Below are 12,918 nucleotides of genomic sequence, written 5' to 3'. Positions count from 1 at the left end.
TAAAACCCAGACTACTCTCAGTAGAAGCGGACGTGGGACTAGCTCCCATTGTATTTTGCAGAGATTGTCCTAGATACTTTTGGGTTTGCATTTCCGGCAAAATTAATCAAAGTGGACAAAAGAGTCTTATTTCAGGCAATTTTTGACGAAAAAGGCTAAAATTTGAAATATTTAGCCAAATTCTTAGCCACAAAATTTCTATCAAAATAGCCAACAAAACTTTTTTGTATTTTAAAATATAATCAACATTACTATTGTTAGCAGTTTTTACTTATTTTAGCACAATTGACGAAATTTTAGTCAAAAATTCCGGAAAATGTGAGTAAAAATAAGGCAAATCGTTCTATTATTCACAAAAATTTAAACCACGATAACTTGATCTAGAAAACGAAATATAAAATCCTTTTGACTTCCATATTCTACTTTGGTCGGGCTTTTTAATGATACAACTTACAACTCTACGAAGAATATATCGATCGGTCAAAATTGACTGAACAAAAAAACCCATTTGAGTATATAGTTCCTCCCCTCCCCTAAAGAGGGGTCGGAACAATCATCTATCATAAGTCTTTGTAATGAAGTACAATTACATTTGTATTCAGTACCCCAACCGAACTCCAAGTCAAGACTTGGATTTAGACTGTCAAGTGTGGAAATTGAAATGATCATAGCTCTTTGTCAGTAATGAAAAGAGATGTGCAATAAGACTTGCCCAGTACTGAAATGGACGTGGTATTAGCTCCGGGACTACTGTTGACGCTGTTTTCATAGATCTGCTAAAACAATCTTTAAGAATTAATGGCATTTTCTGTTGCGATTGATTAAAAAAGACAACTATTGATTTTTAGCAGCTAATTTGTCATTTCCAAATCTTATTCTTTACTCCTGCAGGCTACAATTAAATCTGAGTTGAAAACTAATGTTAGTCTGAATAACTCTCGAACTATCAAAATATAAATCTTCTTTATTTGAAAAAATTTTATGAATGTTTTTTGTACGCATTTGTTCCAAAACGGAATTTTCTGCGAGCTTCTGCTAGCCAACAGCCTCGAGAACAATTTGGTTTCAAGAGAAAAATTTTCGGTTTAAAAAGTTTAAGAAGAGCTCAGCGTTTTGATTTTCTAGGCGCGTATTCTTGTGTTATTTAAATAATCACTGCGTGGATTTTTGTGTTAGTTCGTTGTAAACTGTTATTGGAGAGTTTCAATTTGTTCCACGTTTTTGGATTGTTGAATTCCAAATAATACTGTAGGGTTTTAACACAAAAGTAAGCAACCACTTTTTTTCTTCAAAGCACTGTACGTCTCTGCAATATTCTATCTAGAATTCGGGAGTAAACGAACGAAAAAAACTGCTTGGGCTTGCCAGGAAATTGATATGACCAACTAACTTATATAAAAAAAAAATGTTCACGTAGGTCAGCAATTGTTACTAAACGGTTATTACACATTTAAACAGCATCTATGTTGTTGGGGAAAAGTTTCAGAGTTATTGATTGGAAGATGATGGGCTCAAGATTCAAAGTAATTGCTTGAAAACGTCAACATTTGCCATAAAATGAAGAAATTGAATTAACAAACCGAACATACCCAAGCTTTCTTACGTTTGAAACAGAAGATACCGAAGATTTGTTACAAATTCTTTGTCGTTTTTGTTTGGTCTTCTCAACTAAGGTTCATAACTGATTTTCAGCTCTATAAAGTTCGCTGCAGAATTCATGACTGCACTGCAATTAACTGGGCAGCAAATTGCAAGATTCTTAATTCTATGTACAACGGCTTGCAATGTCAAATGAAGATAAATGCGCTTTTGGACGGTATATGCGTAACTAAATCTGCAAATATCGATGATTTATTCTGTCTGCCAAGAAAATTTCATTGAAGATTTGGGCTTTAGAGATCAAGGTTTTTGGAAAACTGCAGCAGAATCAATAGTTTCCGTATTTCGTTTATATCATAAGGCAAGCTAGTTGTCTAATATAATGCAGGAACAATCTCTTTGGAAACGAAACCCGTACCGAACCCCCAGAGCCCAACAGGCCTGATTCAGAAAAAAATCAGGCAAGTTCCCAGGCCTTATTCAGAGTCTGATCATGTCAAATACAAGGCTGCTAAGAGAACACTCCGGAGTCGATCTCTGAGGTTTCTATTGACAGAGAAAAATCAAGACTTGGGGGTCTCTGCCCAGAGAAATCCCAAGTCTTGGCTCCGCTACCCAAGTCTTGGCACCTCTCTGCCAAAACTTGGCCTCTGGAAAATCTATGAATCAGGCCTGATGGGCTCTGGGGGTTCGCTCTTTCATCTCTATAGTTGGCCACTATAAATCCACTCTTTATTTCCCCTTCGTACCATCAATTAAATAATAACATGAGCAAAAGTAAGTCCGGTCCGACTTCAGTTTGGGTTAAAAATGCGTTAGAATTTTGAGCTGTACCAAATTATTTTGGTTTGATAATTTATGACATATGCTCCAGTTAATTGTTTCAGGCAAATCGTTTTTCCACAGTGCGAATCTTCTGTTCAGAGAACTGACAGGATAATTTTTTAACTGCCCAGAAACAACCAATACTGCCCAGAAATAAATAATAATGCTATTTTAAACTGTTCAGAATTATTTCAGGCAAGGTATTTTTATTTCTGATTTTTTCGTCTTGTCAGGGTAAAAAATGACATGATCAGAATATGATCATAGTAAAATTACAGGATCGAAATATCATTATTCAGTATTGAATTGAATTACTATGGTACCCCACTCCGGGTTACAATGCGTAAATGGGTTCAACGGGTTTTGAGTTCATTTCCGATGGCATTATATAGTATTGCTCAACAAAAAGCGACATTAAAATGACATAGCTAATGATGATGTCTTGATGGTTGATTAAATGAACTGCCCCAAATATATCCACCGATTGTTGTGCAGTTTGTTTACGTCAATAATTCGTTAAAAATTTCTGGAAAAAGTTTTTGTAGGTAGTATGCTTAGCTGTATAGGTCTTCATTAGTAAGCTTGTTTAGATCCATTGCTGTTTCTGGTGCCATCAACCGATTCGATACAATTTCTTGCGTTTCTTGCAGAATAACTGCAGCAAATTTTTTAAAAAAAAATTGCGGCACCTTTCGAGAACAATTTTAGCTGGGTGATCCAATGCCGCTTTTTCTAGCAGTTCCAAAAATTTAATTTGTTATTTTTGGATATTTTTCTATTTATTACACTTAGATCGTCATTTGTTTATCAACTATTTCGTCAGAACGTCTCCGATTCACATATAGTGCAGCTCTATATGATATTGACACACTATCTGGGCAACTATTCTGTTGAAACTGTAGCTCCCAATGGCTTTATGGCAAGTATTCGAATTTAACTAGTTTGCGTCTGTGCGAGCTCGAGTATTTTTTTTTATTTTTTATCCAAGATTGTGCATCACTGATACTGATACAATCCCTTTATCTTCATACTAAAAACTAAAACAAAAGCGCTAGCCGAATGAAAAACTCGTGTTTGGTCAGTTTGCCCAATATTGAGTGAACCAACTAACTGAGATTTCACAGATCGTTGAAATTTAACAAAAAAATAGATTCTGTTTTTTTTTCAATTTTCAACTTTCTTTCTCGGTAAAAAATTCAATATCTGGAAACTTTAATGATAAAAATATGGAGTGTTGGTTTTGTATTGGCTTTCGAAAACTACAGAAACAGGAACCAACTCAATTTATAAAAAATTAGTTTCGAAGATTTTTCGCCCGAAAAATCCTTTATTTGCTATCGCTGAAAATCATAACAACAAAGACTATATATATTTAGAATTACATAGCAGCTGCCTCTGTGATTTTGATAACAAAGTGAAGAATTTTTTTCACTCCGTTATCAAAATCACAGAGCGAGTTGCTAAAGAGTTATAATCTTCGATGCTTTGTTGTTTTTGTAATAGTTTTCAGCAATAACAAAAAAAGAATTTTTGGGAAAATATTCTACAAAAGTTACTTTTTCGAAATTGAAGTTTAACTGCTGGTTCCTATTTCTCTTGTTTTCGAAAACCATTAGAAAATAATAAACACAATCATAGTAACATTGCAAATCAGCGCTGAATCCCAGTATTTCTTATCCTGAATTTTTACTATGGCCATATTGTGATCATGTCACTTTTTAGCCTGCACAGTATAAATTTCAGCGTAAAAAACGGTTCTTGAAAACGTTCTGATCAGCGCAAAAACCAATCCTACGTTTTTTTATGGGCAGTCAAAAACCTAATCCTGCGTTTTTTTATGTGCAGTAAAAACAATTGAAAAATTGGCAGTTTCCATGCACTCAGCGTGTATTTGCTGGTTTTGCCTGTATTTACGGGTTTTCGTAGGTACTTTTTTTTAATGTTGGAACGTTACTTGCAACGTTTTAAGATTTGTAAGTCATCATCATGCTGAAAAAGTGCATCACCCAAAATTTCAAATTCTTTTTGAAATTTTCACAATTTTTGATGGTGTTCGTATGAACATTATGGGAATCAAAAACCGAGGATGTTCAGTCTATTTCCAGAATAAAAATGTATCTACGCGAATAGGCTGCACATAATTGGGTAGCAATATACTCTTAGGATACACTGATGCAGTACTGAGCCGACTATATACAATTGGGACACAATTTTTCAGTACGGATATGCTCTGACACTAAGGTCCGGGAAGCCATAACCGCACAGCCTTAATAATACAACACTTGAATGTTACAACCTAAAATATTGGGCTAACTTCTTTGTTGGAAAAATGAGGAAAAACGACTTTCGTAAACGATAGAGTTAGCACCAGTCATTTTCCGCAGCAAGTTTTTTATATTCCATCAAAAATCTCTTGAAGCACTGTGTGAACTCTGACCATATTTTTAAATCACTAGATAATTCACAGCATCAAAACAATTCAAGTGAGCACGCTTAGATTGATTGAGGGTATAAACTAGTATAAACAAACTGAAATTTGTCCGTTTGTAAGAAATATTTTAGAAGAACCGATAGATTAGCCAAAAAATAGGCCAAATTTTTCGCATTAATTCATGCATCATTAAAGTTAGTAACTTCTTAAGATGAATGAAAAAACAATTTTATCATGCTTTAGCAAGCCAAATTCATGGAGAACGCTCTAATCAGCTACTTAAGGGAGAGAGATTTCGGATACAGAAAAAAAATTATTGAAATTAGGAAAAATTATGCAACAAAGTTCCAGAGAAAGCTTATGACTGCCAATTCTTTGACGAGTTAAAGATGGAACAGTGTCTGACATTAATAACGATCGAGCAAAAGTTTTATAAAGCATACACACACTGTCAAAAAAGCACCCACACACTGTCAAAAAAGTTGTCTGTCTAAAATTGATAGACAGATTCCAACTATTTACCATTGCACCTCTGTGTAAATTTTAATTGTTTCTGTTAACTTTAACTTCACGTCATTTTTTGCTTCTCGCAGTTTCTAAAATCAAAATTCGCTTTTAATATCAGTTTTGTAATTGTTTCGTTCATTTGTTTTTCATTGTATCTTTTTTTGCTTGAAATGTTTGCCCTTGGCCGAAAACTCGTTCTTATGTCTTGAGGTATTTGGTAGTATGTGGTATGTAGGTATGTACCTTCTAAAATTACTCTGATAACGATCTTTGTATACCTCTACCTTGACTCACTCTAAGCATTGAAAAGTTGCCAAAGATTTGGCTCTTAATTTAAAGTACTTTCTCTTGTAATTTAAAAACACGGCTGTTAGTTTTTCCACTCCGTGTGCTGTCTTGTTAACCACAATGCAGCCATCCCGGGACGATGTTTCATCCTTAATCCCTCCCTAGCTAGGGGGGATTAGGGTGTAATGTGTATTACACTCATATCTATAGGAGAAAATAGTGTATTTTAAAAAAAAATTACACTGTTTTTTACACTCTTTTCTCCACTCTTTCTACACTATTTGCGATTACTGTAATTTAGGGTAGAATAAAAATTACACTCTTACACAATTGCCATTATAACCAAATTGAAACTACAAACTTAAGTATCATTTGGCACAATCGTTAATGCACGAAGTGAACGTAACATGTTCGACAGAGGGATGATGGGGATCAAACCTCACAACTTCCTTCCACTTCTATTTTTTAAAGTTACACTCTGATAATTAAACTCTTCCAGTCTTAATTAAGCGGAGAAATAGGGAGAAAATTAATTAAGAGTGGAAGAGTGAAATTATGAGAGTATAATTTTAAAAAATAGAAGTGTAAGAAAGTAGTGATGTGTGATCCCCCATCATCACTCTGTCGAACATGTTACCTTCACTTTGCGCATTAACCATTGTGCAAAATGATACTTCAGTTTGCTATTTTTTGTTTTTCATTTTGCAAATTTTTTATTTTTACACTGTTTTCCCCGTCATTCTTGGAGAAAATCCTCGGCCCGTGATTTAAAACTATGGAAGATGTATACAGAAGCACTAAAAAGACGCTCTCAAGCGTTCTGCCTAATTGAACATTAGACCCGCGACTACCAATGGATCAGTAAATTTAAACATTAGACCTCACGATGGACTGACGACAACGCATTTGTCGACATGGCATAGAAAAATTTCACTGGAAAAAGAAACAAAACTCATTCTCAATTTGGCACTACAATTAACAAAAAAAGACAGCAAATCGCAGGCCAACGATGACCAATTTACCAAAAACTCACGCAAAACTGTCTAGATGCCTTGCATGGACCAAAACTTATTTTCAAACGGCATATTCAAAAAGAAATAAGCAAAAATACGGTGATTTGAGAATTATTCAGCTACCGAAGCAGTCTTCACCTGTAACCTGTTTTCAATGAAACACAATAGCTTCAATTGAGTGGAAGAGAAACGATATGGACACATAGCAACAGAGCGAAAAAAAATTTAAGGTTGCTGCAGATGTATCTGAATTTTTCTATAATCCCTAGATATAGGCAAAAAATGTTACAGGGGTAAGACATTGAAAATCCTGCTGAGCCATTTGACGATCACTTTCTATTTTGTCGACGCTGGTTCGATTTTTTTGTTTCCTTTTCTTAGGCCGATGTTCACTAACTATTTTATCTATTGGTTTGTCGAAGATTTATTTACCCGGTTGAAAAAAACATACATCTTTGCACATATATGGAAATATAGCGCTTAAGCTATGAAAAATTTTGATTAAAAGCGTATAATCTCTCAGGTATCTGTTTTTTTTCAATAAAATAATTACCATTTCGTACCGTCAGAGCTATAAAGCAGTTTTTAATATCACACTCAAAATTTGGGGTATACATTCTTATCAGAGTTAAACATAACTTCTACTTTGGCTCAAGTTAATATAAAGCCAGTGACATTCAATTAAAGTAATTAACTCCTTCAACCTAAATGAAGCTGATTTTTTGTAGTATACATTAATTTATTCCGATGAGCCTATTTCTCTATTTCTTACAATTAATTCTAGCCAGCCTGGTTTTATTTGTATTATAACTGCAGTTAGTTATAACATGTGAGTTTTCATTATCGCAAATAGGAGATGATAGATGAGCAACTTCAATCTCAGCCGACGGAAGTACGAAATTTCCAAACTGGGTTATAGATTGTAATTATAGTGTCTGGGAATCGCAGTTTGAACTTAGAAAACTTGACAAGGATCTGGCTAAGATTTGATTTGAGGTAACTTTGTGGTCTGGAACCAGAACCTGTGACTAATTAAAATCGAGAAATTGATCTGTCACCAAATCCAGGTTGATCAAAGACAAAAAGCCGTTAGTCTAATCGAGCTTTCTTTTTATTCAATCACAATAAATGTGTTTGAATTAAAGGGCGCTGCTGTCCTTATGGTAAAAGACCGATTTATCATCTATAGTTTTAAATGCATACAGCAAACGCATGAACTCACACATACAAATACATGCAAAGATACCAACTGTTTGCAGAGTATAGTTGATGGTTTCAGTTAAATAACCACTTTGTGACTCACTAATCGTACAAAATGTATACACAATTGTGCGGTTAATCTCAAAGCACACACACCATACCAACATATTCGCTCTAACTCTTACCACTACTACCACTAACATAATACCACTATACACACCACCATAAACTTTGCAAACTAATACTACACTACAAATAACGACTGTAGAGATCCTGCAAAATTGACCGACGAGGGTTAAGCCGACTAGAAAAAAAATTGGCCGACAGCTGGCTTAAATTACGAGACGCCTACTTTTGATTAAGCTATCAGTCGAAAGGGTTTCATTTTCTGTTTGAGTGTTACACTCGGCTCGAATGTGGCCGCAACAACGAGGGGGGGGGGGGGGGGGGGGTAGCATTTTTAAATTTAAGAATTTTTGGTTGATGTTCCACATTTAATAGCTCCCGAAATGCACTTTTCTCATTTTGCTGCGTTTCCGCAATAATGTCCCCATTTTTGGTTGTCGGCTAAGAAGGCTGTCGGCTAATTCGACCGTCGCGAACCATCATATCTCCTTTTACTACTATTACATCAGTCAGTAACGTTACTTTCACGATTTTCTCAAGATCAGTTTGCATGTTGCGTAACTTGTTTCACAGCTGTTATTTTGAACAGATGAAAAGGGCGAGTTGTGATGGTGTGTGAACAAAAGCAGACATTTCACTGCTGTCTTTCGCGCATTTCTGGGTCAAAGTGTCTGATAGACTTTGTCGAATATTCGAATCCCACGCTTAGTTATTATAGTGGTTATCACTGATTATACCCCTAATGAACATGGATGCGATAGATTTGACTCATCATAACTATCGGGTTGTGATTTTGAACGAATTGTCGTCTTCTTCAAAAACAAGATGTGAGAAATCAATTCCTGAAACAAATGACTGAGCTGAAGATTATTTCGCATTTTAATAACAGGTGAGCAGATTCTCTTTCTGTTCTATTTATTGACTTTTATGGTTTAAAATTCGTGCTATAAAATCAAATTCAGCATTTCGATTTTTAGACATCGAAATGACCAACAGGTCTGTCAGCTATATTAGCTTGATTTTTCAAATTAATTTTTAGCAGAAGATAAAAACCATCATTCTACCATCACTTTTACTGGAAAAACATCGATGATTACATATGATATCCTTTGGTAAATAATTTTTTATAGTACTAAGATAGCCATTTTTACCTTTTTATCACAATCCATACTTTGATTTTTCTGAAAAACATGGATGATATCCTTTGGTAAATAATTTTTTATACTTCTATGATGCCAATTTTTTTTTCTATTTATCTCAATCATTTTGCAATACTTTGCAATACTTTGCAAAAATTGTCCTTTTGTTTCATATTTGAGCGTTTTTCAGAAGTTTCTCGACAGTTTGAAAAAAAAATTGGCTAGGCAAAACTTGTTACGCACTAAATCGTGCACAAAAAATGACCGACGAAAAATGGAAACAATAAATCCTTTTAGAATACTCCGAAATTAATGCATGTATTAATTTCGAGGAATTCTAAAAGTATTCTAAATTGAAGTATAGAAAAGTATAGAAGTATTCTGTAATGCTGAATATCATCAACAGGTTAAACCCGAACACTCCCCCTCCTCCCCTCCCCCCCCCCCCCCCCCCCCATAAAAAAGCTAACGAGCAATATTTAATCATGATATAGTATCATAACAAAACGTACTGGGCAATGAGAGATCGATAAATGGCAAAAAATATCCTTAAAAATTAAGAAACTTGCATTTCAAAAACGAGCGAACAAACTAAAAAATGCATCAAAATTGAAGTGCTTTGAAGAATTTGATTAATTTAACAAGTTTTGAATATAGATCTTCAGTCTACATTTTATGCTTTAACAATCATCGTAACTATGTTGTCATTTTCAAAGCTAGTTATCAGCCTTATACGGGTATAAGACACACGAAGTCTCGTTTTTCTGAGCAAAATTTTGAATTATAATTGACAGTATTCAATATTTGAAAAGATTCAATTATTGAGAAACCCTTCTGTGGAGTTTTGAACTTCTTTCCAGTTGTCGACATTTATTTATTTATTTATTAAAACTTGCAAATTTTATGCTCAGGTTAATGAAAACAACTCGAGTTTGCTCAAAGTTTCTAATTAATTTCCTCGACAAAAACAGGTAGTCATATAGCATAATTTGCACAGCAAATTTGCACAGAGAAATATTAGATAAAATTTCTCAAAACTCATCTTGTAGACATTAACACATAAAAACATAGCTGTATAAAACCGGAAGGGTTCACTGAAGGGTTATTCATCAGCACAAGACACCGTATTTTAAAAAAGATTAGGCCGTAAAACAGAACTACATTTTTTAAAAACTGCCAAGCTAATTATATATACCTGTTAGAAGTTATACTGAAAATTTTATTAAACATATTTTATAAAAAGGAACAATGATTTCAGGAAAAGTTTTAAAATAGTTACTAGCATGATAAGTTACTTCCTATTTCAAAATTGGGTCTAAATATTGGGGTGTTAGAATTGTAAAAACTCAAATGTTTTTATACTTGACGTAGACCAACACGTTATTATCCTATTTTCTTGTACTCTTAATAAATTGTTTTTGAAAAATCTTTTTTTTTGGGAAGAAAAACCTGATCCCCCGACAATCATTGCTACAGTTATTTCTTATGAGGTTTGGAGTGAAATTGCAAAAAATTGGGGTAAAGTTTTTGCATTTTCACAACAGTTTCACAAATGCTTCCTATCCACCAATTGTCACAAAAAAATATTTGGCCCTCTAATATTTCAAATTAGTGGCTCGCAACAACCCAATTTTTCAGTGAAGTTAATTTGTTCTACATTATATTCGTAGAAGCTGTGATGGCCCACTTGGCTTCAATTCCATAGATTTTCCCCCGATCTGTTTTCTGCCAGACTCATTTGACTTTTTTGTAATTTTTTTGAGTTTTTAGTTGTTTAGTCATTTCATTCAAAATATTTGAGCTTTCAGTTTCCTCTTTGTTCCTAGCAGATTGAACTCTTGACTAAACTCTGTTTTTTTAGTTGAGTACAACAAATGAAACAAAGAACATCTGAACAAATCGCCTAGTAATACAATTTTAATATTGATCAACATCAAAATTAAATTGTAAGACAATTTTTAACGGTTGTGTTGTATGAAACACTTCATTAAAAGTTTGGTAACATTTGTGGTACTACATCTTGCTACCATCTTTGAAAATGAGCTGAATACTTTAATTGATTTTTTTGTTTGCTCTGATTACTGTGTTCTAGCATATTCATTGAAATCTTCTTGCGTTAATTATTCTCAATTCTGTTTCACTTTGCCAGTATTGATGATGTCGAGCGTGGATTAGTTGATCAGTATTGCATTACTGTGCATTTTCAGCCTACACGGCAAAAAAAAAACAAAAAATGTTTGGTTTTCTTGAGCAAACAAAACTTGGTTTTCGTTGCAACATTTAAAATTTTATCCCAAAATCATTTGATTAAATTCCCTGTTTCATGAGGTAAAAACTACCCCAAACATAAAATCAATGATAAAGCCTCAATGGTCGGGTCTGATCAGCTAGTTTCACGTTAGCTGAGTAAATTCTCTTTTCAAATTATTGCTTTAGTTTTGAAATATTTCTGGAGAGAGTTTTTCATCGCTTTTTTCAACGCTGTTTAATTGCAAAATATGTAACAATACAATACTAAACGTAAAATTATAAATATATAATTTGTTGAATAGCCAAATTGTCAAACAAAAAACCATTGTTATTTATCATTCGATTTCAACAAATAAAACAAAACAATTCTATTTGAACTTTAACATAAGTTATTTTGATACTTCCTAAATTACTCGAGAGGCAATTTTATTTCCAAAAACCAACTGGTAACACAAAATTAGTTTCAAAACTAATTCTTGTTTATAGAGCATAGTAATGTGAGTGCGTTCGCTCTCCTGGTTATTGCATCATATGAGAAAACGGGGTATAATTCTCAAAATAAACAGAATTATGCAAAAGTTTTGCATTACAAATTATTAAATAATCAAGTTGTTTGTCTCTGTATATTATAATTTTGATAAATTTCAGAAAATCATTAAATTTCTTGGGGAGCTTTTTGAAAAGTTTAATAATTTTTCCTGTGCTCTTCTCGTTGCGTGTGTAACCAAAATCAGTGTAATTCTTGAGAAAAAATATATAATAATTGACAGTCGATTTCGAAATTTTTTGCTATATATCGGTACATACACAAATTTTAAACGAGACTTGTTCAAGATCTATATTAGTTTAGAATCAAGTTTTCCAAACATACAAAACGATATCGTGATCATATGATCATACATAATAATCTTAAACAACAGAAAACGTAAATCTTTTATGGATCTTTTCCGTTTGTGCCCTCCACCCCTCTCCAGCCTAGTGGGTGCATATTATTCGCAACCCCCAGATGCTTGTGCCATACGTTAATTTAGAGATTTACCATGTAATGGCACGTGGTCTGTAACTGGGGTAGCATAACGTACTGGGGGCAGAAACGAAAGATCCGTTTTGTACAGCATTAGACAACCCGAAGGCCTTCCGCCAAACGTATTTTTTGATGTTCTTTTGAAGGCCGAAAAAGGTCAAAAACAAATTAGGTTCAACCTAGAAAATCTTGAAGTTTTCTTATATTATGTAAAAAAAAGTTCCACCTAAATTGGGCGGGAACAAGCTACCCTTAAATTCAGAGCCCTTATTCGTATCCACTAGGCTAAGGGAGCTTAGAACAAGCAAGTTATGAGAAATGGGAGATTAAACTTTGAGTAGAAGAAATGGAAAGAATAGCTGATTGGATCCAATCTAACGAAACGATTAAAACTTTGAGTCTATTTGGATTTAAAAAAAAAACTAAGTTCCTTGAAAAACATTTGCCCTCTAGAACTGTTTGATACTGTTTTTTGGTTCAATAAATGTAAAAGACACCAAATATATAATGAAACAG

The 12,918-nt window shown here is 33.8% G+C and overlaps 1 protein-coding gene across 1 annotated transcript in view; it reads left to right on the top strand.

Moving 5' to 3' along the window:
• Nucleotides 1-8,444: 8,444 nt before the first annotated feature.
• LOC142340591 (uncharacterized) overlaps nucleotides 8,445-12,918 on the top strand; it is a 32,562-nt gene continuing 28,088 nt past the window's right edge. The window contains exon 1 of the mRNA XM_075391266.1: nucleotides 8,445-8,878. The gene's annotated coding sequence lies outside the window, so the exon portion shown is untranslated. The remainder of the gene's footprint in view (nucleotides 8,879-12,918) is intronic.

This window comes from Convolutriloba macropyga, chromosome 6 (genome assembly GCF_964194025.1).
Source record: "Convolutriloba macropyga chromosome 6, txConMacr16.3, whole genome shotgun sequence".
Lineage (NCBI taxonomy): Eukaryota > Metazoa > Xenacoelomorpha > Acoela > Convolutidae > Convolutriloba > Convolutriloba macropyga.
This window is presented reverse-complemented; position numbering and strand designations above follow the sequence as displayed.